Source organism: Ursus maritimus, unplaced genomic scaffold (assembly GCF_017311325.1).
Source record: "Ursus maritimus isolate PB19 unplaced genomic scaffold, ASM1731132v1 scaffold_7, whole genome shotgun sequence".
In the NCBI taxonomy this organism is placed as follows: Eukaryota; Metazoa; Chordata; class Mammalia; order Carnivora; family Ursidae; genus Ursus; species Ursus maritimus.
In genome coordinates this window covers 31,517,555-31,539,094 of record NW_024426885.1, presented here as the reverse complement: position 1 = coordinate 31,539,094, position 21,540 = coordinate 31,517,555, and the positions used below count along the sequence as shown (strand labels likewise).

The 21,540-nt window shown below is 38.6% G+C and overlaps 1 protein-coding gene across 1 annotated transcript in view; it reads left to right on the top strand.

Annotated features, from left to right (window-relative positions):
- Positions 1-21,540, top strand: part of ENTPD1 (ectonucleoside triphosphate diphosphohydrolase 1) — a 148,763-nt gene that overhangs the window by 107,047 nt on the left and 20,176 nt on the right. The window contains exon 11 of the transcript XR_005833151.1: positions 14,190-14,309. The gene's annotated coding sequence lies outside the window, so the exon portion shown is untranslated. The remainder of the gene's footprint in view (positions 1-14,189; positions 14,310-21,540) is intronic.

Genomic DNA, 21,540 nt, shown 5'->3' with positions numbered 1-21,540 from the left:
TAAATGATATCGTTTCTGATAGTAAGTGCTTTGCAGGAACTCCAAGGTAGTATACCAGACAGTGACTGGGAGAGAGGGATAATATGAAATAAGACAGGAAGGCTAACTCTCCAAGGTGGTGACATTTGAACAAAGAAGTCAGTCATGCAAAGATAGAGCATTCCAAGTACAGAAAATAGCAGTGCAAAATTCCCTCATATATGGCCTCGTGAGAACTGCACAGAGACTTAAAAGCTTCATGAGGAAAGGGACATGGTCTGTCTTATTCACTGCTGAATTCTCAGAGCCAAGCAGAGTGCCAGGACACAGTAGGTACTCCATAAATACTTGTGGAATGAAAAAGGACAGGTAGTGTATTCTGTATCATAACACTTAATCCTTTGTTATATCTGCTGGTTTTACTCACCTGTGTCCTTGGGGACAAGGGCTCTTCCTAGCCTCTATAGCTATTTAGCACTATGCCTGGCATATAGAAATGCTTCACAGAATTCCTGAGCAGTACATCAGAGATGTTGAATGAATACTGTATCTTTTATTGGAGAAGATAAAATTAAATGGAAGATATTCTTTAGGAATGCCTCACTGAATTTATGCTAAAAGACACTTAAGATTTTTGTACTGTTGGGGCACCTGGGTGGCTCAGTCGTTAAGCGTCTGCCTTCGGCTCAGGGCATGATCCCAGGGTCCTGGAATCGAGCCCCACATCAGGCTCCTCGCTGGGAGCCTGCTTCTTCCTCTCCCACTCCCCCTGCCTGTGTTCCCTCTCTCGCTGGCTGTCTCTCTGTCAAATAAATAAATAAAATCTTAAAAAAAAAAAAAAGATTTTTGTACTGTTACAATGTTTAGTTTCAAAAAGTAGAAAAATAACATCTGAACATGCTATAAAGGCAATCTTCTCAGGGATAAAGGCCAGAGAAGGCAGGAAGGATTATATCTTAGTGTCTATGAATACAATCACTACCTTAGGAGAATATTAATATTAATATTGAGTTCAAAAATTATTTTTCTAAATTCTAGTAAAAAGGATGCTAGTGTTGTTCTGGTACATATGCTATCTCTTGGGAATAACATTTCCTCAGGTAAAGGCTATAAACAAGCACAAGGAAAAGGTTTCAAACGGAAGAGAAAAACATGAGAGAGAAAATTTAATTGAACAGCTCCTATAAGAAATAAGAAATGAGTAACCAATACATTTTCCTCCCAGAGTACTTGAATAAATACTAAGAAGGAAATCCCTAGTGTACAGGCCAAATTCAGTTTTTGGTTAAATTTTATTTAGCCCCTTAAACTCTGAAAGACGATAATGCTTTAGTGCACTATAAAACAATGTGGTCTTTTAAAAACAAATATAAAACAGTCATTCTTTTTATGAGCTATTATATAAACTTTCCCAAACACCTATGATTTGAAAAGAAAATGTTCCCTACGTAAGTGTGAGACTTTGTATGAAGTTCAGGTGTGAGAAAGATTTGTGGGTCATATGGTAAAAATAAAAGCTGAAGTGACAAGAAAATGGAGTACAGGAATAAAAGCCAAAGACAGTCTAATCAAACATCTACAACAGGAAGGAAAAAGAGGAGACAACTAAGGTGAATGGAGCTATGAGAATATTAAGGGGCAAACTTGGATAGTATTGTGTCCAAAATAAAAAATTTAAAGTATATGTAGAGAGTGGTTAATGATGCCGTGCAAAGAAAAGCTGTAGGACGTGGCTAGGCTGTTGTTGATCTCTGAGAAGGAAATTTTAATTAAGTGGTAGAAACAAACGCAACACATTTAAGCAGAGAATAAGAAGGTAAAGAAATAACAAGAAGGCAGTGAAAAGTGTTTTTATTTATTTTTTATTTTTTTTAAAGATTTTATTTATTTATTTGACAGAGAGAGACAGCCAGTGAGAGAGGGAACACAAGCAGGGGGAGTGGGAGAGGAAGAAGCAGGCTCCCAGCAGAGAAGCCTGATGTGGGGCTCGATCCTGGAACTCTGGGATCATGCCCTGAGCCGAAGGCAGACGCTTAATGACTGCGCTACCCAGGCACACCTGAAAAGTGTTTTTAAAAATTGGATAATGGATCAAGAGAATGGAATGGTAATTTGTAGAAGATGTAGAAAACAATAGAACACTTCTAGAAGTATTTTTAAAATTCTGTATAAAGGTATACAATTTGATGATTTCATTTGATATACAGATACACTGTGAAATAATTGTTATAATTAAGCCAATTTACATATGCATCACTTCACATAATATGTGTGTGTGCATGTGTGTTAAGAATTTCAAGTAAGTGGGGCGCCTGGGTGGCTCAGTCGTTAAGCGTCTGCCTTTGGCTCAGGGCGTGATCCCGGAGTTCTGGGATGGAGCCCCACGTCAGGCTCTTCCGCTGGGAGCCTGCTTCTTCCTCTCCCACTCCCCCTGCTTGTGTTCCCTCTCTCGCTGGCTGTCCCTATCTCTGTCAAATAAATAAATAAAATCTTAAAAAAAAAAAAAAAGAATTTCAAGTAAGTAATATAGTACATTATGGTTATCTATAGTCACTATGCCATGACAGATCTCTAGAAATTACTCATCTTACATAACTGAAACTTTGTACCCCTTGACTGACAACTCCCTATTTCCCTGCCCCCCACTCAGTCCTTGGTAACCATTCTACACCCCGCTTCTATGGAGTCTATTTTAGATTACACATCTAAGTGAGACCACACAGCATTTGTCTTTTTGTGTCTGGCTTATTTCACTAAACATAATTTGCTCCAGGTCCGTCTACATTACCGCAAATGGCAGACTTTTTTTTAAGGCTGAATAATATTCCATTGTGTGTATTTACTGCATTTTCTTTGCCTGTATCTGCTGATGAGGTTGTTTCCATATCTGAGCTATTGGGAATAATGTATCAGTGAACAGAGGAGTGCAGGTACCTCTTCCAATTCCTGATTTTCAATTCCTTGAGGTGGGATTGCTGGGTCATATGGGTAGTCAACAGTGTACCAGGGTCCCCTTTTCTCCACATCCTGAGTTACTATTTTTTTTAATAATAGCCATATTAACAGGTATGAGGTAATATCTAATTGTGGTTTAATTTGCATTTCTCTGATGACTTACATCAAGGATCTTTTCATATACCTACTGGCTCATTTGTGTGTCTTCTTTAGAGAAATGTCCTTTCAGGTCCTCTGCCCATTAAAGATTTTTTGGGGGGGGGGCTACTGAGTTTGCAAATATTTTCTCCTATTATTTAGATTGCCTTCTCAATCTGTTATTTCCTTTACTGTGCAGAAGCTTTGCTTTTGTTGCCTGTGCTCTTAGTGCCTTATCAAAGAAATCACTGCCAAGACCAATGTCAAGAAGCTTTTCCCCTATGTTTTCTTCTAGGAGTTTTATGATTTAGGGACTTATATTTAAGTCTTCAATCTATTTTGAGTTCATTTTTGTGAGTGCTTTAAGACAGGGGTCCACTTTCATTCTCTTGCATGTGGATACCCATTTTTCCCAGCACCGTTTATTAGAGACTATCCTTTCCTCATTGTGTATTCTTGACACTCTTGTCAAAAATTAGCTGACTGTATATGCATGAGTTTCTGCGCTCTCTATTCTATTCCACTGGCCTATATGTTTGCCTTTATGCCAGCACTACATTGCTTTAATTACAGTAGCTTTGTAACGCAAGTTGAAATCAGGAGGTGCAGGGACTCTGCTTTTGTTCTTTTTTTCTCAGGACTGCTTTGATTATTTGAGGTCTTTTATGGTGCCATATAAAGTTTAGGATTATTTTTTCTATTTCTGTGGAAAATGCCATTGGAATTTTAATAGGGACTGAACTGAATCTAGTATGTTTGAAAGCAAAAGTGGCAAGGCAGGTTTAAGATATGAGGGGACAGGGACAGTGATGATGAGATCCTACAGTTAGAAGAATCATATTCTGTAGAGATGGAAGTTAAAAAAAAAAAAGGAAACTTTTTTTCTAAGAATGAGGTACAGACTATTAAAAAGAGAAGGGGAGGGGCGCTTGGGTGGCACAGCGGTTAAGCGTCTGCCTTCGGCTCAGGGTGTGATCCCGGCGTTGTGGGATCGAGCCCCACATCGGGCTCCTCCGCTGGGAGCCTGCTTCTTCCTCTCCCACTCCCCCTGCTTGTGTTCCCTCTCTTGCTGGCTGTCTCTATCTCTGTCGAATAAATAAATAAAATCTTTAAAAAAAAAGAGAGAGAAGGGGATAGCAAGTCATATATGAGACTGACAATTAGGCTCTATTGCCGATAATCATAAAAATTATCATAAGAAAGCAATCTGAATGAGGTAAAACAAACAGCCACTCTCGATTTAGGAACACACAATGTATTACGTCTATTAACCATCGGGAAATGTAAATTAGGGGTGCCTGGGTGGCTTAGTGGGTTAAGTGTCTGCCTTCGGCTCAGGTCATGATACTGAGGTCCTGGGATCGAGCCCCGTGTCAGGCTCCCTGCTCAGCGGGGAGACTGCTTCTCCCTCTCCTGCTCTCGCGGCTTGTGCTCTCTCTTTCTCTCTCTGTCAAATAAATTAAAAAATTAAAAAAAAAAAAAAAAGGAAATGTAAATTAAAACCACAATGAAATAGCATTTCACACCCACTAAAATAATAAATAAAAAAGATAGACAATAAGTACTGGCAAGAAAGTAGAGTAACAGGAAGCCTTATTTGGGAAAACAGTTGAGCAGTTTCTTAAAAAGTTACGCATGGTCCTGTCATTTGTGGCAAAACAGATGGATCTTGAGGGCATTATACTAAGTGAAATAAGTTAGACAAAGACAAATGGTATATGATTTCACTTATATATAGAATCTAAAAAAGCCTAATTCATAGAAAGAGAGTATAATGGTCATTGCCAGAAGCTGAGGAGTGGAGTGGGTAGATGGGGAGATGTGGGTCAGAGGGTACAAACTCCAGTTATAAGATGAAGAAGTTCTGGAGATCTAATGCTCAGTAATGTGACTGTAGTTAACAATCCTACATTATAGACTTGAAAGTTGCTAAGAAAGTAGATCTTTTTTTTTTTTTAAAGATTTTGTTTTTATTTATTTGACAGAGAGAGAGACAGCCAGCGAGAGAGGGAACACAAGCAGGGGGAGTGGGAGAGGAAGAAGCAGGCTCCCAGCCGAGGAGCCCGATGCGGGGCTCGATCCCAGAACGCTAGGATCACGCCCTGAACCGAAGGCAGACGCCTAATGACTGTGCCACCCAGGCGCCCCAACTAAGAAAGTAGATCTTAAATGTTCTCACCACACACAAAAAAACCGGGTAATTATGTGAGGTGATGGAGGTGTTAACTAACCTTATTGTAGCTATTCCACAACATATATGTGTATCAAATTATCACATGGTACACCTTAAATATGCAATGTTATATGTCAATTGTATCTCAGTAAAGCTGGAAAAAAATTAAGCATAAGTCTACCACATGGCCCAGCAATCCCATCCCTAGATATCTATCCAGGAGAAATGAAAACACGCATCCATACAAAGACCTTCGCATGACTGTTCTTTTTTTTTTTTTTTTTTTTTAAAGATTTTATTTATTTGACAGAGATAGAGACAGCCAGCGAGAGAGGGAACAAGCAGGGGGAGTGGGAGAGGAAGAAGCAGGCTCATAGCAGAGGAGCCCGATGTGGGGCTCGATCCCAGATCGCCGGGATCACGCCCTGAGCCGAAGGCAGACGCTTAACCGCTGTGCCACCCAGGCGCCCCCGCATGACTGTTCTTATTAGCAGCACTACTGACAACAGCCAAAAACGGGAAACAACTTGAATGTCCATTAACTGATGAATGGACAAAATATGATATATGCACACAATGGAATATTATCCAGCAATAAAAAAGAACCAACTATTGATATATGCTATGGCACAGGCGAACCTCAAAAACATTATACTAAATGGAAGAAGCCAAATACAAGAGACTACATATACGATTCTGTTTATATTAAATGTCCAGAAAAGGTAAATATATAGAGATAAAGAGGAGATTAGTGGCTGCCTGGGGTGGGGGAATGGGGATTAACAATAAATATGAAGGATTTTATTAGGATTATGAAGTAGTTGAAAGCTGATATATAGTGATGGACACACAAGTTGGTAAATTTACCAAAAATCATTGAATTGTACCTTTGAAACGGGTAAATTATATGATCTATAAAATATGCCTCAATAAAGATGTTAAAACATTTATGCATAATTTGATTTGTCCATTAAATAACATAAATTTGAATTAAAATATAAAATTTCTAATTGACTTTATTTACATTTTTTATAATAAATAAAATTAGAAAATCCCTCATGTCTGATAAGAACAGACAGTAAAACAAACTGTTAAACTAAGTAGAATAAAGCAATGTTTTCTGCATTTAATGTTCTTGATTCCTTTGAACAAATACAGAAGGCCTGAAGACAACAGAATTTAAGCATTTAAGGAACTTTAGAGTTTGATCCAAATCCCTCAGTTTACCCCTGAGGTAACTGCCAGGAAAAAGGAAGAGATTTGACAAAGGTCACATGACAAGTTAGTGGCAGAACTAGACAAGAACTCAGCTCTCCTGACTTTCAATCTAATATTTTTTTCATTATACTGTGCAACCTCCATATTTTCAGAACAGAAACTGAGAAAAATTAGGAAAAAATAACCCCAATTCATGGTGCTGTATATTTTGGTATTGATATAAGTATTCTTGAGCTTTGTTTTAGGAGGCAGTTAAGTTACTTGGAAATAATTTGATCCTTTTACATGTTGCTTTAAGAATTATTAAATAAACTAAGAGTAGTGTTCGGTCTAGGGCTAATAACTATTCCCCGCTAGTGAGACAAGACATTTCTGAGTACTACCCAGTATCCTATCCACTAGGCCATCTTCTAATCTGGCTGGAGGGAAAAGGCACTATTCCTGGCTCTGTGTGACAACCATTCCTTCTTATCTTCCAGTAGTTCTTAGCCTGGCCTCAGGTAGTTTCCTTACATGTAGGGCACCTCTCTGTGGATCTAGAGAATTCTTTCTTCTTTTTTTTTTTTTTCCTATGCAACTCTCTCCTCTCCAGCACTAGCTGCATTGGTCTCTCTGATTATTCTGTCTCTTTAACTTAGGGTATCCATCTGGCTCTGCCATGACTCCCCCTTTCCTTTGCCATGGCCTGGAAACTCTAAGGCAGTAAACTGGAGCAATCCTAGGTCATCCATATCCATCGTTGGCCATTTCTCATAGATAACTGTCCTTTATGCCTGATATCCAACTTCTTGAAAATTGTCTCTTCATAATTTTCTCTGCTTTTTAAGCTGCTTAGTTGTTTAGCTATTAGTTAGGTGGGAGAGTAAATCTGGTTCCTGTTACTCTATCACAGCTGAAAGCAGAAGGTCTAGTGCTATCATTTTTTTCCTGCTCTGAAATCTTGGGTCTAAGAACTCTCCTACTTTATGAATTGACTAATAAAAATCCCTCTCTTCCTTTCCCTTTTTTTTTTTTTAAGATGTTATTTATTTATTTGACAGAGAGAGAGAGAGAGAGACAGCCAGAGAGGTAACACAAGCAGGGGGAGTGGGAGAGGGAGAAGCAGGTTTCCTGCTGAACAGGGAGCCTGATGCGGGGCTCGATCCCAGGACCCTGGGATCATGACCTGAGCCGAAGGCAGATGCTTAATGACTGAGCCACACAGGCGCCCCTAAAAATTCCTCTCTTGTAATAGCCTTTTGTTTTACTTTTATCTTCCTTTTTTATTTTTTATTTATTTTTTTAAAAAGATTTTATTTATTTATTCAGGAGAGACAGAGAGAATAGAGAGGCAGAGGGAGAAGCAGGCTCCCCGCAGAGCAGGGAGCCCGATGCAGAACTCGATCCCAGGACCGAGATCATGACCTGAGCCAAAGGCAGATGCTTAACTGACTGAGCCACCCAGCAGCCCCTTATCTTCCTTTTTTAAATTTTTAAAAAATCTTTATTTATTTGACAGAGAGAGAGAGAGTACACAAGCAGGGTGAGAGGCAGAGGGAGAAGCAGTCTCCCACGGAGCAGGGAGCCTGACACAGGGCTTGATCCCCAGACCCTGGGATCATAACCTGAGCCGAAGGCAGACGCTTAGCTGAATGAGCCACCCAGGTGCCTCTACTTTGATCTCTCAATAATTAGAAGCACAATTAAACTCTTAAAAATTATTTATTTATTTAGAGAGGGAGAGAGAATGGGGGGGGGTAAAGAGAGAGGGAGAGAGAGAATCTCAGGCAGGCTCCACGCCCAGTGTGGAGCCCGATGTGGGGCTTGATCCCACAACCCTGAGATCATGACCTGAGCCAAAATCAAGTGTGCGATGCCTAACCAACTGAGCCACCCAGGCGCCCCTCTTATAAATTCTTTTTTTTTTTTTTAAAGATTTTATTTATTTGACAGAGAGAGAGACAGCCAGCGAGAAAGGGAACACAAGCAGGGGGAGTGGGAGAGGAAGAAGAAGGCTCCTAGCGGAGGAGCCTGATGTGGGGCTCGATCCCAGAACTCCGGGATCACGCCCTGAGCCAAAGGCAGACGCTTAACCGCTGTGCCACCCAGGCGCCCCCCTCTTATAAATTCTTATAAACAGTTCAGTAAGAAATACTTGGCAAAAGTAAATACTGGATTTAAGTATGGTGACTATTATGTCCAGTTTTACATTAAAAAAAATCCCTTTATAGTAGCACACATAGAAATTGTAACATTATAAACATCTAAGCTGGAAACAGTCTTTCATCCCTTAAAATTAATATTGTATAGAGGTGTTATGTGAGCAAGATGGAGGGCTAGGAGGTGCCAATGCTCGTCTATCCCCAAAATAATAACTAACTACAAACTGATAAAAATGGCCTGAGAAAGCTCTGGACTACAACGAGGAAGCAGTAGAAACCTTGTGGAACTCAGAAAACCAAGGATGGCCACATAGAAAAGCCTAGAAAGCATTTTACCTGCATCACCCCATCCCCCAGTTCAGAGCAGCTTGGCGCCAGGAGGGATCCCCTTGGAGGGATTTCACCCCACGGGGGAAGAGAGGAGAACCCCAGCAAACCTCATAGGCAGAGTTGTTTGTGTACTGTGGTGGGAATGTAAATTGGTACAACCATTACAGAAAATTGCTGGAAGAATTAAAAATAGAACTACCATATAATCCAGCAATCCTACCCTTGGGATTTATCCAAAGGAAATGAGATCATCATTTTGAAGAGATCTCTGCACTCCCATGTTCACTGCAGCATTATTCACAATAGCCAAGATATGAGAACAACCTAAAAGCCTTTTCAGCGTGTGAATATAAACAAAAGGTGGCAAACACACACACACACACACACACACACACACACACACACACAGAGGAATATTACTCAGCCATAAGAAAGAAGGAAATCTTGCTATTTGCAACAACATGGATAAATCTGAAGAGCATTATGCCAACTGAAATAAGCCAAACAGAGAACAACAAATACTTTCTGTGGAATCTTACAAAAAAAACCCAAAACAAAAAAGCCCAGCTCATTTCAATGAATAGAATTGTGCTAGCCAGCGGGGATAGTGGTAGGGGAAATAGAGAAAACACAGTTCAAAGGATACAAACTGTCAGTTATAAGAAGCAGAAGTTCCAAGGATTTAATGTACAGCATGGTGAATATAGTTAATAATACAGTATTGTAAATCTAAAAGATGCTGAGTAGATCTTAAGCATTCTTACCACAAAAAAAGAGTTAAGTAGGGTGGTGGATGTGTTAATTATTTTGATCTTAGTAATCATTCCACAGTATAGACATGTATTAAATCGCCATGCTGTACACTTTAAATATATGCAAGTGTATTTGAAAAGTACTCCTCAATGAAGTTGGAAAAATATTACATAAATATTAAATTTCATAAATTGTTGAAGTCTTGCTGCCCTTGGCTCTAAGTTTAGGCTCTAGAGCTACATCTCTACTTGTGTGCTTCAAAAACAAACACCTGAAATGTTTATGTCACATTTAACACTTCCCACACTCCCTTCTTGCACGCTGGGAATTCATTTCTGTAAAAGCAATAACCAGGGTCAATGAAAATTTTGTTCATTGCATTTGGGAGCCAAAGGGCACCTGACACATCTATTACTAATACCTCTCTTTGTGGAGGTCAAAAACCAAAGTGCTGAGAGAAGTTAACCACCCCAGTGCTATGTTACAGGAGAGCGGAGACTCGGTTATCACTCACCTCGGTTTCTCAGTGATTTAAAACATGATATATAGAACTGAACTCAATACTTGCAATGTGGTAGAACCATATGTAGAGTAAAACTACTATCTCCTTTCACCTCAATCTGAAACTTTAAATGCTGACCTTTAAAGTACATTAACTTTTTAATCAGCTGCATGATACTACATTAAATAAAATTCCCGCTTTTTTCATCTGAACTACTAAGGCCTCTACATCTTGTCAGTACAATTCAAAAAAAAATTAACAGGGGCACCTGGGTGGCTCAGTCGGTTAAGCGTCTGCCTTCAGCTCAGGTCATGATTCCAGGGTCTTGGGATCAAGCCCTGCATCAGGCTCCCTGCTCAGCAGGGAGTTTGCTTCTCCCTCTGCCTGCCACTCCCCCTGCTTGTGTTCTCTCTCTTTCCCTAATAAATAAAATCTTTAAAAATAAAAGAAAAAATAAAAAAAAATCAACAACTGTAGGATTATAATTCTGTCTCCATAAATCTCATCATGTTGGTTTTAGCTCAGCAGTTTGGCCTATAAATTTCAATCCTGAAACCTGAGAGCTTGTTATTATAATGATTTCCAAATGTGACGTATTGGCAACAGAAATCATTCGGAATGCATTAAAAAAACATAAAAAATTCCCAGGCCCCTCTTCAGACATTCTGATTGACTAGGTGTAGGTGAGCCAAAGAAGTCTACATTTAAAAACCCTCAAGCAATCCCCAAATAGCCATATTTAAGAATCACTGTTCTCTCATACCAATTAATCCAAAAATTGAAGACAGGTACTCAAATACATATATACACATATTCATAGCAGTGCTATTCACAATAGCAAAAAGGTGGAAATAGGGGGGTGGGGAGATGGGGTAAGCTGTGTGATGGACATTTAGGAGGGCACGTGATGTAATAAGCACTGGGTATTATGTAAGACTGATGAATCACTGACCTCTATCTCTAAAACTAGTAATACATTATATGTTAATTAACTGATTTTAAACAAAAAAATAATTACCACAAAAAAATTTAAAAATGTTTTTTAAAAAAAAGGTAGAAACAGCCCAAATGTCATTCAAGGGATGAATAAACAGATTGTAGTATATATACAATGGAACATTACTCAGCCACAAAAAGAAATGAAGTACTGATATATGCTATACATAGATGAACCTGAACAACATGGTGCTAAGTCAAAGAAGCCAGACACCAAAGGTCTATTGTATGACTCCATTTACATGAATTATCAAGAATAGCTAAACCCATAGAGACAGAACACAGATTGGTAGTTGCCAGGAGTTGGGGAAAGGGGTTAACGGTAAACAGATGCTTTATGGATATGGGGTTTCTTTCGGGGTGATGAAGATGTTTTCCATTCAATAAAGGTGGCGGTCACACAACACTGTAAAGTACTAACCACCATGCGATCATTCACTTTAAATTGGTTAACTTCATGTTTTACGAATCTCAACTCAAAAAAAAAAAAAAAAAAAAGATAATGTGAGCCAGGTATTTAAGACATCTAGAAGATTCAGGTAGATACCAGGATAGTAACCTGGAGAAACTGACAGTACAGCATATTCTCCATGTATGACAAGACAAAGTGCAGACATATTTTATTCCAGCACCGAGGAAGGAAATAAAATTAACCCACAGCAAATGGGAACAGTTTAGAACAGGGGTTAGGAAGCTAAGCAATTTGTTTCTGTAAATAAGGTTTTATTGGAACACAGACTATTTGTTTATGTTGTCTATGGCTGTTTAAAGGCTACCATGGCAGATTTGTGACACAGACGACATACATGGCCTCCAGGCCTATAGTATTTACAATCTGGCTCTTTAAGAAACAGTTTGCTGCCCTTTACAGAATGTACAATCTTTAGGACCAAGCCAGGTTCACACTGAAGCCAAGACCCAAATGGAAAAGGCAAGAAAAACTAACAAGCCCATAGTCACGGTGCCCTATGTGAAGAGTTTCTGAAGTATTTAAAGCTGAAGCTTTGAAGGGCAGAACAGACAATGATTAGGTGTTTGTGAACCTAATGAGTAAAACATCAAGCGAGCACTCAGACCCACAATAGGTATTTAGCTGTCATCTACTTGGCTATAAAAACTTTACTAAACTTTGGAAGAAAGTTTTTACTTTCTCCAAGTCTAAAATTCTCAATAAATACAATCCTTTGGGAGGGTAGTAGGTAGAATTTTCTATGGGCCAGATGAATTCTGGATAGTTAAAATGTAGAAGTTGAACAAGAAATACTTTCTTTTAATGAGTGACTAATCATAATGAGAATATTTTTTTTAAAAGAATTAGCAATTGGCTCAAAGGCAAGCAGAAAACTTTCAGATTTTGCTTTCGTTTTTATTCATAAGAAATATCTTCAGACTCCGAATTTATTCATAGGAATTTCATAAGAAATTATACCTTCAGATTCTGAATTTACTTAGTCTCTAAAAGCAAGGCTATAAGTAAATAATGTCTACTTTACCTATTTGGTGTATGAATTTCAAGAGTTTTTCAAAGCATGATCAGATCAAAGAATTTTCAGGAAAAAGGTAAAGGTGGCAACAAATTCTCTCCAATAAAATTCTCTCTAATCCACACTGCTTTCTCCTTATATGTATGTGAACAGTTACAGTTCTGGGTTAAGGAGAGGGATGGAACTACAAACAGGAAGGGACTTTGGGTCTTTATTTCAATTTTAGAGCTTACAAAGTCTTTCCAAAAGTAACTTTCTTTTGCATCGGCTCAGTCTGGGCACTGCTTTACATATCTTTTTTTTTTTTTGCAACCAGTAGTCCCTGGCTAAATTTATGTTAAGGGCCAAGGCTCTGGGGAAGTAGGTCATGGTCAGTCGGTGGCTTTTATAAGATGGCAATGTTGCTTAGTCTCGTATTTGTAGATAATCTGCAAAGGACTTTAAAGCACAGAATAGCAGATATTATATTATTGCTTAAGTTCTGGAATGGTTAGTCAGAGTATCATTCACACTTGTCGTATGGTCATAGTAATGAGCAAACAGATCCTACAGTTTCCTAAAGATGTTTATCCTCTTTCCATTTCCTGCCAAATTTCTCTAACAAGTGGTCTCTAACTGCCCATTTTTTTACCGTTGCATTTTCTCTCCACTTACTCTTCGTTAATGTCTAGTTTAACAAACATCAGCAGTAAAGGAGGGTTAAATAATTTTAATTTATAGCTAAATTTAACATAGTTTGACTATGATACTTATCAGCTCAGGATAGGGAAGCTGTTGAAAATTCCCAAAATTGGGAATTACCATACTGGCAGAATGGAAAGTCAAGGGAATGAATGAATGAATGAATCTAGACTTTGAAGATGGCTGACAAGGCGGTCCAAGCTGGGTAGGGTCAAAAGTCAAATCTAATCACATGGATTGCTCCCTTTCTTCCTTCAGGACTTTATTCATATTCACACCTCACCAGTGAGGCCTTCCTTGGTGATCCTTCTAAATCTCAACCTTCCCCACCATTACCTTGACATCCTCTATTCCCCTTTCCAGGTTTGCTTTCTTCCATAGTAATTAACATTGCATCACAAGCTACATATTTTACTTATTTAAATTGTTTATTGTTTGCCTCCACCTAGAATGTAAGCTCTATATTTTAGTCTGTTCTGTTCACTGCTATATCACCAGCATCCAGAATGGTGCCTAGAATATATCAAATATGCGATAAATATTTAATTACTAAATTTCACTCTCAAAGTGAATAACAAGCAAGTTGTATCCTGGCCCATCTTAAAATTTTTGTCTAAGTAACTTGCTTGATGTAGTTTTTGAAAACATTTTATTTGAGAGAAAGAGAGAGAGGAAGAGCATGAGCTGAGGTGGGAGGGGCAGAGGAGGGGGGAGAAGCAGAGCTGCCGCTGAGCAGGGAGCTCATCCCAGGACCTGAGCCAAGGGCAGACACTTAACCGACTGAGCCACCCAGGTGCCCCTGCTTGATGTGGGTTTTTCTGTTTGTTTGTTTTAAATAGGCTCTGCCCAACGTGGGTACTGAATTCACAACCCCGAGATCAAGACCTGAGTTGAGATCAAGAGTCAGATGCTTATCAACTAAGCCACCCAGGTGTCCTGCTTGGTGGTTTACAAATAAGGTGGGTACAGGATTTCTTGCCAAAGAAAAATATGCTCCTCTATGATGATAAATAGTCCTAGTATCATGAATCAGTATAGATCACAAGAAGCAACTGCATCTTTTATCTACACTACTATAAAATAAACCGTGCTGCTATTTCTATTTTTTCTAAGATTTATTTATTTATTTGCGAGAAAGAGAGTTTGAGCATGTGCGAGGCAGGGAGCAGAGGAAGAGGGAGAGAGAAACGTTAGCAGACTCCACACTCAGCACAGCGCCCCATGCGGGGCTCTATCTCATGACCCTGAGATCACGACCTCACCTGAAACCAAGAGTCAGACCCGGGTGCCCCTGAGCTGCTATTTCTAAAAGACAATCTCAAACTATTATAATAGATGATAATCAACAGTTCTATCAAGGAAGTCAAATCGTTTACTTACTAAAGGGTACACTTTTCAGTTTACTCAGGTTGTCAGTCCACTAATTACTTTGGCAGTCCACGAATTACTTAGTCAATTGATATGGTTTAGCAGGTTGGCTCCCAATTCCGAGCAGCTTTTAAAAGTCAAATTCCTGACACTTCTCTCCCTAACACCACACTAAACCTATTAAATTAGTAGCTTATCTGGTGGGCCCTAGGAATCTGTCTTTTTAAAACATTCTCCAGCTATATCCACCATATCACCAAGTCAAAAACTACCATTTTAGAAGAAGCATCTCAAGGCTCTCTGATATGGTAAAGGTTACTGACTGATAATACCTGTATACTTAAAGCTTTTCCAGTTCAAAATAATTTCTTCCATGCCCTATGATGCAAAATTTAGGAGATGACAAGGTCTGAATTTTTTGACAGGGTAACAATGGTAGACTTCAACTATGATTAACATTCTTTAGGATAGTTTCCTAAAACTTCCGAATACATTTAACACAAAAATCAGTTATGGCCACTAGAGTGTCCTAATGATATACATATTAGTTTTCTTTTGGTTTTTATATTTAACAATGAGAGTTCTAACAAAGATCTTAATTTAAGAAACCTGCAAAGGGTAAGAAAGAAATTTACTAAAGGAATAAAATCCTTGGATAAGATACAACTCACAGTCCAGTTTAAAATTTACCTTCTCATGGGTCGAGTTTTGAGATCCTTTAAGTACACACATCCATCTATTCGATGACCACGGGCCTCACCAAAAGCTAAGAATAATCAATGAAGGATTAATGTTGACCAATTAAAATTAACGAGATAAATTTTGTGACAGGATCCTTGGGTTTTGCTCACCAACTAACAGATTATATAATAAAATGATTTATTATGGTAACAGTGATGAGATCCTAAAAATTTATAGGTATTTTTAATATAAAAACATTACTACCTTAATTTTTAATGTTCCTGTGTGTTCTTTTTTTTTTTCTTGAGTAAATGGCTAAATGAAAAATCTAGTTAAAATGTATTAAGTTGAAAAGGTATTAACAGAAAGGCAGTAACTAGAATAAAAAAAGAAAAATCATTATTATCCATATTTTAATCCATACTCATTTACATGGCACTAGACATTTTCATAACATTGGTCCTTTTAGCTGAACTCTCTAAAAATACCTTGAATTGCTGTATCTGGATCCCAGCCTTCAACATCGATAAGGTACCTGAATTAAAAATATCATTTTAATTTTACAGGATAGGTAAGGCTGAATTTTAAAATTTTCTCAAGAAGACAGACTTGAAAATTTAGCACCTATATCATTCTTACCTACATATAAGGTATCCTGTTCTGTTAATTCCATTGGTACAATGAACTCCAATGAGTTTATCTATAAAAGGTAAAGAAACATTAAAAAGTATGGAAAAAATTAAGATGAGAAAAGTATAATAAAATAACATATTTTATACACAATTTGTAATATAATTTTCAATAAAACTTCTACCACTAGTAGAATTCTTAGTCATTAAATTTAAATCTAGTATGTTAAAGGGACACTATCAAAGATTCAGGAAAGAAACAGGGTTTCTGTGTTGGCCCTATAGTATTAAAAGGTGAATTTTTAAGGATAATCAAATGAAGGACAAAGTTTATATCATGATCATGAATAACATGCTTCAGACATTATTCAGAAAGAAATCATTTTAAAATTACTTCTTTGGGGGCGCCTGGGTGGCGCAGTCGTTAAGCATCTGCCTTTGGCTCAGGGCGGATCCTGGTATTATGGGATCGAGCCCCACATCCGGCTCCTCCGCTATGAGCCTGCTTCTTCCTCTCCCACTCCCCCTGCTTGTGTTCCCTCTCTCGCTGGCTATCTCTATCTCTGTCAAATAAATAAATAAAATCTTTTTAAAAAAATAATAAATAAATACTTCTTTGATCTTAATTAATTGCCTCTGCATTCAATGAAATGTACTAATACTTTCTGGTTAGTAGAAATACCTATGACACCATTCCTCCTGTAAGGCACATTATTTGATACCATGGTTGAAGAATTAAAGGTAAGATGAATCTACTGACCTTTGTGGATGGGCCAGGAACCTTTTACTGCATGGTGGAAATGACCTATCTTAAAGAGTTTCCCCACCATGAGGTTAAAATTTGAGTACTTTCCTAGAGAAGATAGATTTTGAGAGTCATATTCATCTCCTGGGTGGAGATTCTGAGGAAATTTTTCAGTGCTTGAAAAGTACATGCTCTTGATGTTTTTCTTCACTTGTATTTACTTACATTCACCTTTCCTATCCTTCAATCGCCAGAACTTCTCAAAAGAGCTGATTTGCCACCTTTCTTCAGGAGGGTATTTGAAGGAAGATTCAGGAAGCATTCATTTAGTGTTTGTTAGGACATTGTTTTCAACTGACACTGAGTTAAAACCCACATTTCCAAGTTTTTAAATTATTTTCAAGTACCATAAATTTCTGGGTGAACATATTTAGAATCAGTTCATAATAAGAGATTTTAGAAACCTGTTTTCATTATTTTGTCGTTTGAATGAAATGGAATTCATTTTTGTAAAAATAATAGAACTAATGTATGGCCTTTTTATATGTAGAAGAATGATCATTATCTGAAACATTTTTCCTGATACGTACATATTTTTTTCAAATATCTCCATATGGCTTTATACACACACACACACACACACACACACACACACACACGTGAGGTTTTCATCTGAGCAATGATAGCTGACAGAATTCCAGTTGAGTCTATCTGGCACCTCAATGAGTTCAGAGTCTAGGAAGGGAAGAGCTGTAAGTAAACAAAGCACTTACCATAATAAAGGATGAATGCACACCAATGTAAGTAGTAAGTAATAAGTAAGTAGTAAGTAGTAAGAAAGAGCCCTTGAATTTGCACTGGGGCAGAGGAGGTTTCAGAGGTAGTTTGAAAGAAACACTGAGATCATCTTGAGAAATGAGAGGAAATTCATCAAGAACAAGATGGGAAAACATTTCAGTAAGAGAGTCGAGTGTGTAAATGCTAGGAGGATAGAACTTGTTTGGAAAATAGATGTGTGAGACACGTGAAAAAAAAATGTAAGAGGCTTTTAGAGGGGCACCTGACTGGCTCAGTCAGAAGAGTGTGCAACTCTTGATCTCGGGGTCATGAGTTTGAGCCCGATGTTGGGTGCAGAGATCACTAAAAAAAAAAAAAAACTTATATAAAAAAGAGGTTTTTAGAAAGGAAATCAAGAATCAGGTCATGAAGCACTGTGTTAAGGAATCTAGTGCTTATTAGATGGGATACTATTGAAGGATTTTAAGCAAGAAAATGACCTAATCAGATGTGTATTTTATTTTATTTTATTTATTCATTTGAGAGAGAGAGCACAAGGAGGGGGAGCTGGAGAGGGAGAAGCAGGCTGCCTGCTGAGCAGGGAGCCCGATGCGGGGGTCGATCCCAGGACCCCAAAATCATGACGTGAGCTGAAGGCAGTCACTTAATCAACTGAGCCACCCAGGCGCCCCAGATGTGCATTTTAGAAAGATAAATTAAGTCTGGAGGAATGACCAGTGGGAGGAGAGGCAAGAAATCTATGCAGGAGGCCATGATAATAACCCAGACCAGAGAGGGTTAGAGTAGATCTGCGGAGGTAGGTGCAGGAGAAGGACGATTAAGAGTTCAGTTTTTGACGTGTTCAGTTTGTGCCAGAGGAACCCCTTGATGGATACAAGATACATGTGAACAGTGACATGGAGCTCAGGAGAAAGGTCTGTGCTAGAGATAAAGATTTAGGGGGCCAAAGTTGAAAACAGGAAAAAATGAGACAAAGTGAAGTGAAAAGACTTCTTCTTTTTTTTTTTTTTACCAAACCATTTTATTGAGGGGATTGAGGAAGGAGTAGAAGGACTGGGAGAACAATGAGATCTGACATCCAGGATCTCCCCAGCTTTGCAGTTGCCAAAAGCAGGACAGATTCTTAAGAACAGCAGGCATCAAGGATTTGAGTAGAACAAAAGGCGGGGGGGGGGGGGTATTAGCATAGAAAGAAAACCTGAAAAAGGAAATTGTCAGCTAGAAAACTGAAAAACACTTAGGTAGGAAAAAAAACCAGGAAAACAATATAGAAGCCAAAAGAAAATTTTTAAGGAAGGAATGAACAGCAGAGGTTAAGCTTACAGAGATTCAAGCAAGATAGAGATGGAAAACTATTCTTTGAATTTCTACAATCTTCCAATTGAACTACAATTAGAGAGCTGTAGAAATCAGATTATGGGTGGTCAATAAGAATCTCTTTAGCGAACAGTAATGGAATGAACACAATGAGTGGGGAATGAACACAATGAGTGGGGACAGCTCTTCTAAAAGTGTCATCGGCAGAGGAAGGAAACAGAATGAAAGAAAGAATTAAGGTTGCAAGATGGAGAAGAGAGGATTATTTTAAGACATAGGAGAGGCGTGTGCTTGTTTATATATTGGTATTACAGAGTTGAGAATAAATGAAGATAATGTCCTGAAGAAGGCAGGATTGGAAGAGAGGTAGAGGTCTGGTCTGCTTTTCTTAGGAAAGCAGAAGGAAGGAAGAATATGCAAGTATGGATACAGGTGAAGGTTAGAAAGGGGCCTCTGTTTTCCCTGAGACGTGGGGAACAATGCTACCTGAGCTAAGGAAGCAGTGTGATGTAGGCAAGATTCAAAAGCAGATGAGAGAGCTGGCTGGGGACAGGGAGAGGACTGCCAAGCAGCAGTAAGAACCCAGCTGAAACCCTTAGCCATCGACCCATGGTGGCACCCAGCCAACACTGTGGAGGTATTTTCTCTAACATTCAAGAGAAGAGAAGGAGGACTGTTGGATTAAATTAGGGCTGAGTGTTTTTGCACTGGAATTTAGAAAATATTTCTTAAAGATCTACCGGTGACTAACTTTTGGAATAAAGATAAAAAAGGGATATGTGTATTGTTAAAAATGAGAGAGCAGGCAACTTGGAATTTGCTGGGCAGCACAAAGAGATCATCTGATAGACCCTTTGCATTCCCTATAGGAGGGTGGCCTTACCTAAAACAATGTGTTCTTTGCTGTTAATTTCCTCTCTGTCTTTAAAAACCTTTCCTTTTCTGGATGGAGCTTCTCTTTGCTAGATGAGATGCTGCCCATTTCATGAATCACTGAATAAAGCCAATTTGATCTTTAATTTACTCAGCTGAATTTTTGTTATTTAATAGTATCTTTTCAGTCTATGTATGAAATATTCTTTTTACAGATTTTTTTTCTCCACTTGGTTTTTAAAATCAAGAACTTAAGATCATATCAATGTTCTAGTACCCAAAGCATCACAAACTTTTGGTATCATTGACTAAAATGTAACTTTACATTGCTCAGTAGTATCTAGTAGGAACAATGTTCTGATTCATTAAATCTGTCTTCCTAAGATAAATAGTTTAACAGCAATTAGCCCCTCTCCCCTCTGCCTAGTCTTTGGGGAAAATAAGCTTATGAACCTCTTTTTGATTTGTTGGGACAGACACAGTACAAAGTAGAACCTGCAGGTTCAGGATAAGGCTGCTGTGTGCAGCTGGCATCGTAACCATTCCTATCAGCTTGAAACCCTGAAACCAATTCTACTTCTCAGGCTCTTACTAAACAGTTAGTTAAAGAGGAGCCATTAGCAATGCGTCAGAAATAAGCCACTTCCCAAGAAGAAGTAGGCCTTGTCTCCTGAAATTCCTCCCTAAGTCCAGGAAACTAGGTAGGCAGTACCAATCTCATCCTTTTCTTTCTGTTCATTTACCCCCAGAATGGGTTTCTTGTCCTTTTTACACTTCTGGGTGTAAAAAATTGCTTAATTCAGGAGACTGATACAAGAAAGTAAATGAAAATTGATATTTATTTTAATTACTTAGCTCAGGTACAGGGAAAGGACAATGAGAAGAGAGAGGTTCAGAAAACTAAAAGTGTTGGGAAAACAGAGTTGATTTTATCAGCCAGTGGGGCAGGCATGGTAAGGGACATAAAAGAAACCCAGAAGGACTCATAGGTAGGGACAGAAAGGAAGGCGTCCAGAGAGAATTAGATCTAGTGGGAGTAAGAGAATGAGAAATCCGAACAGTGCAGGTGTCGTCAGAGAAATCTATACTATAGACATGCTGGATAGCAATAAATAGCATTTATTAGCCACTGAGATTAATCCTAGGTACGTTCTAGTTATGAATTTTGAAGTTTAATACCTCTTATGACCCAGACAAACAGGAAATCACTAGAGTGAAGAAGTTCATGTGGCCAGATCACCTCTGAGGTCTTCCAGTCTATGGTGAAGACTCTACCAGAGGTAAAGGTAAGTCCTTAACTACCAAGCATTAAGAACACTTGGATAGGGGCGCCTGGGTTAAGCGTCCACCTTCGGCTCAGGGCGTGATCCCGGCGTTATGGGATCGAGCCCCACGTCAGGCTCCTCTGCTATGAGCCTGCTTCTTCCTCTCCCACTCCCCCTGCTTGTGTTCCCTCTCTCGCTGGCTGTCTTTATCTCTGTCAAATAAATAAATACAATCTTTAAAAAAAAATAAAAATAAATAAAGCAACCTTTTAAAACTATGTGGGGCGCCTGGGTGGCTCAGTCATTAAGCGTCTGCCTTTGGCTCAGGGCGTGATCCCAGAGTCCTGGGATCGAGCCCCACATCGGGCTCCTCCCCTGAGAGCCTGCTTCTTCCTCTCCCACTCCCCCTGCTTCTGTTCCCTCTCTTGCTGGCTGTCTCTCTCTCTGTCAAATAAATTAAATAAAATCTTTAAATAAATAAATAAATAAATAAATAAATAAATAAATAAATAAA